The 4638-nt window shown below is 45.6% G+C and overlaps 1 non-coding gene across 1 annotated transcript; it reads right to left on the reverse strand.

Annotated features, from left to right (window-relative positions):
• Positions 1-2083: 2083 nt before the first annotated feature.
• Positions 2084-2157, reverse strand: TRNAN-GUU (transfer RNA asparagine (anticodon GUU)). Its single transcript has one exon. It is a non-coding gene; the product is annotated as a tRNA-Asn (tRNA).
• Positions 2158-4638: the final 2481 nt, after the last annotated feature.

Below are 4638 nucleotides of genomic sequence, written 5' to 3' on the forward strand. Positions count from 1 at the left end.
GAGAAAGGAATTCCTCAGCAGATGTTAAGCAGGTAAGTGGGGTGGAGTCGGGGAAGAGCACATCTGGGCAGAGGGAAAGGCATCTGGGGAGGGAGTGTGGGGGTGTAACAAGGCAGCATGGGCCACTTAAAGAACCCCTGGAAAGTTCTCATAACGACGTGAAGATTTCCTGTGGGAACATGGTAGGAAACAAGGCTGCAGGGATCATGAAGGCCCTTGTGTGGTCAGCTCAAGAATTTGAACTTTATCCTGAAGGAACTTTGCAGCCTAAAATCATCATTAATAACTGGAAATAGTCTCTGCCCTCAAGGAGCTTGTTGTTGTTAATTGCTGTCAAGTCCATTCTGACTCATGGCGACACCATGTGTTACAGACTAGAACTGCCCCATAGGGTTTTCTTGGCTGTAATCTTAATGGAAATGGATCACCAGGCCTTTCTTCCATTGTGCCACTGGGTGAGTTCAAACTGCTAGCTTTTAGGTTAGTAGTTGAGCATGAAAATGGTCTCTGCCCTCAAGGAGTTTATACCTAGCATGAATGTGTTCTGCTTTTAAAGTAGAAGGACATGCCTTCTAAGTCCTGACAACTTCAGTGATAACAAATATTATTGTTGTTAGGTGACATCAAGTTGGTTCTGATCCATAGTGACCCCATGTACAACAGAACAAAACACTGCCTGGTTCTGTGCCATCCCCACAATATGGTTGAGTTCATTGTTGCAGCCACTGTGTCAATCCATCTTGTTGAAGGTCTTCCTCTTTTTCGCTGACCCTCTACTTTACCAAGCCGTGTTGTCCTCCAGGGCTGGACCCTCCTGATAACATGTCCAAAGTACATAAGACAAAGTCTCGCTATCTTTGCTTCTAAGGAGCCTTCTGGCTGTACTTCTTCCAAGACAGATTTGTTTGTTCTTCTGGCAGTCCACGGTATAGTCACTAATCTTCGCTAACACCAAATATCAGGCCTTCTTTATCCTAAAATGTTAAACTAGATTTTAACAATATGTATATTGTGATATGACTTAATTTCTCTCCATTTTCTTGTAAGCCAGCCTTAAGTGTAGGCGGGAAGTTTGGAATTTTGAAGGGCATCAGAAAAGCCGTTACCTAAGAACATTTTTGGGGGGCTATCTGTTACTCTGCCTGGAATTTCACAAGTGCAACATTATTTCTCCGTCTTTAGGGCCCCTGACAAGACAACAGAGGATATTTTATTATCAGCAATTTTTTGAAAAATAATTATCAGCTAGCATTTGCCAGGCATTCTGTAAGACTCAGGGACTAACGACTCAGTTAAGTACTCTTTCTTCTAGGTCTCTAAACTATACCCATGGTAAATAGACCCCAGAGACAAAGCACCTACCACATGACCTCAATCTTGGCAGAAATGAATTATATTACTGTGTTATCACATTATCATGTGATTTACTGTCTTGATAGAAGGTCTTATGTGAATCATCTGCTTGAAAAATATTCGTGTTCTTTGTGAAACTATGTCATCTGAGATCTTTTAACAGACACCCATATAATTTCTGCTTGGTATTTTTTCCCAGGGAAAATGGTGTCAGCAATGTAGGGTAAATTTGACGCCTTCTCCTAAAGCCCGAATGCTTATATTCAAATCCGTTGTCTAAAAGCTGTAACAGAGTAACTTGATAGTGTCTTAAGATGGTTAGGCTTCCGCATACTTTTGCGCGTTTTCATCTGTAAGGCTCATCAAATCCTTTGGAAAGGTGAAAGGAGACTGAATAACTACACTGGCTTTTTGATGATGTCAGCTTTTGCTGAGAGCAAGCAGTGGTATTTATTCATTCACTTGTAAATGGGCAGCAGAGTTGTTTTTTGCCATTACAAATCCTGTTGCTGTGAACGTTCTTGGGTGTTTCGAAGCACACATCAACAGAAGTGGCCAAATCCAGGGCAGTTTCAGTGCCGCCCTTGGGTTCACGCACGTTTCGTGCCAAACATTAAGAGAATACCGTCTTCTTCTAGCCTAGAAACACTGTAGTGTCGTACTGCTATTTGGTGAAAATTCTCAGGGTTACGATTTTTTATTTTAAAATAACTCCTAAAAGTAACGCTGCCGTCCCTGGGTGGGCTCGAACCACCAACCTTTCGGTTAACAGCCGAATGCGCTAACCGATTGCGCCACAGAGACCCAGCTGCTCAAAGTGGTGATGCTGGGTGTACACATTCCTCAGCGGCGGCGGCCTCGCCAGCCTGAGCGTCTACCTCAGAGGAGCCGCGGGCGCCCGAGGAGGTGGCGGGAGGAGCCGCGGCCGCCCGGGAAGAGCCGCAGGGGCGGAGCCCAGGCCTCCGACGCCCGGCCACCCCGGAGGCCGGGGATAGCGGGCTCGCCTCCCACCATCCCCGCCCGCGCGTGCGGCCTGATGGCTCCTCTGAGAAAAAAAGACGGGCGCTGCTCGCTGGCCCTCAGGGTTCCTGAGGAAGAGCGAACGGTTCTTTTCAGCTCCAGAGTCTCCTCCCAGCACCCAGTGCGTGCAGCTCTGTGCGGGGGTTTCCAGAGCCTGCAGACAGCGCCCGCCCGCAGGGAGCCTGTAGTCTGAGGAGAAAAGTTTGGGAAGGGGATGAGGTCGCAAATAACTATAATAACTATTATGATGTTGTTATGCGCCATCCAGTCTTTTCAACTTATAGCGTCCCCATGTGACAGAGTAGACCTGCCCCATAGGGGTTTCTTGGCTGTCATCTTTAAGGAAGCAGATCACCAGGTCTTTCTTCCGCAGTGCAGCTGGATGGGTTCAAATCACCAGAAAATATGGTCAGTTCTGCAAGAGAAGAAGAAAGTGCTATACAGGTTTAAAGGATGGGAGTCACAACCATTTAGGCCCTAAACTTAAGAGCAGCGTTTCTCAATCTTTTGTTGTTGTTATTGTCCCTCCCCCTTAGACATTTTTTCTTTCGTCACCACCCCCCGCCATGAAATTTTAATACCATAGATAACATTGAAGGAGTAAGATTTTTTCATCTCCTGTTTTTGGGTGCCCTGCAGTTGATTTTTCACTCATAGCAACCCCATGTGACAGAGTAGAACTGTCCTATAGAATTTTCTAAATTGTAATCTTTACAGAAGCCAAGCACCAGATCTTTCTCTTGAGGAGGAGCTGGGTGGATTTGAACCGCTAATCTTTTGGTTAGTAGCCAAACACTTAACCATTGGGCTACCAGAGCTCCCATTTTACCTCCTAAGCCCTGGTGGTGCAGTGGTTAAGAGTTTGGCTGCTAACCAAAAGGTCAGCAGTTCGGGAATTCACCAGCCACTCCTTGGAAACCCCTCTGGACTATGAGTCAGAATTGACTTGATGGCAACAAGTTTGGCTTTTTGGTTTTTTTAATGAACCTTCTAAGAACCAACTTTCACCCCATTTGAGGGAGGGGGTATGGCCTCCATTGAGAATGCAGAGCGTAGGGCATGTTAAAAAGGGCTGTCACTAAGATAAGCCTTTAAGTTTGAAATGACCAGTGAAGGTTTCCACCTTTCCCTTGCTTCAAAATTTAACCCACTGAAATCTAGAACATCTGTGAAGGAGGGTGGTAGAGGCTTCAGCATTGTACTATACCCTTAACAGGGTGAGAAAAGCAAAGCACGTCGTGGCTTTCATTTTTCTTCTGGATAGCACAATCGGAAGAGTCCGTTTGGGAGCCTCTCCCCTTGTCTCCTCACCCCACAAAATAGGGGAATTCACCCTGGTTCTCCACAAAGTAAGTCCAGTCCTGTGCATTCCATGTTCTTATCCTAACTCCATCTCATCTGTGTGGGACCCTTCTCTTGAACCCGAGTTCTACCACCCTTCTTTTTCTTGCCAGGCTCTGCTTCAGTGAGGAGGACGTCCTGGGATGAAGGAGCCCAGACTGTCCGATGAAGGGTGGAAAGGGCTCAGGGGCTTTACAGAACTGGTCCTGTGCAATGCAGTGTGCAGATAACACAACCTTCCTTGCTGAAAGCGAAGAGGACTTGAAGCACTTAACTGATGAAGATCCAAGACCACGGTCTTCAGTATGGATTACACCTCAACCTAAAGAAAACAAAAATCCTTACAACTGGACCAAAAAGCAACATCATGATAAACGGAGAAAATATTAAAGTTGTCAAAGATTTCATTTTACTTGTATCCACAATCACCGACCATTGAAGCAACAGTCAGGAAATCAAATGACATATTGCATTGAGCAAAACTGCTACAAAAGATCTCTTTAAAGTGTTAAAAAGCAAAGATGTCACTTGGAGGACCCAAGCGATGGTGTTTTCAATCGCCTCATATGCATGTGAAAGCTGGACAGTGAATAAGGAAGACCGAAGAAGAACGGATTCGTTTGAATTACGGTGTTGGCGAAGAATATTGAATATACACCATGGACTGTCAGAAAAAGTCGCAAAGCTGTCATGGAAGAAGTACAGCCAGGGTGCTCCTTAGAAGCAAGGATGGCAAGACGTCATCTCACATACTTTGGACATTGGACATGTTATCAGGAGGGACCAGTCCCTGGAGAAGGATATCATGTTTGGTAAAGCAGAGAGTCAGAAAAAAGAGGAAGACCCTCAACGAGATTGACTGACACAGTGGCTGAAACAGTGAGCTCAAGTATAACTACGATTTTGAGGATGGTGCAGGACCCG

Source organism: Trichechus manatus, unplaced genomic scaffold (assembly GCF_000243295.1).
Source record: "Trichechus manatus latirostris isolate Lorelei unplaced genomic scaffold, TriManLat1.0 scaffold00118, whole genome shotgun sequence".
In the NCBI taxonomy this organism is placed as follows: domain Eukaryota; kingdom Metazoa; phylum Chordata; class Mammalia; order Sirenia; family Trichechidae; genus Trichechus; species Trichechus manatus.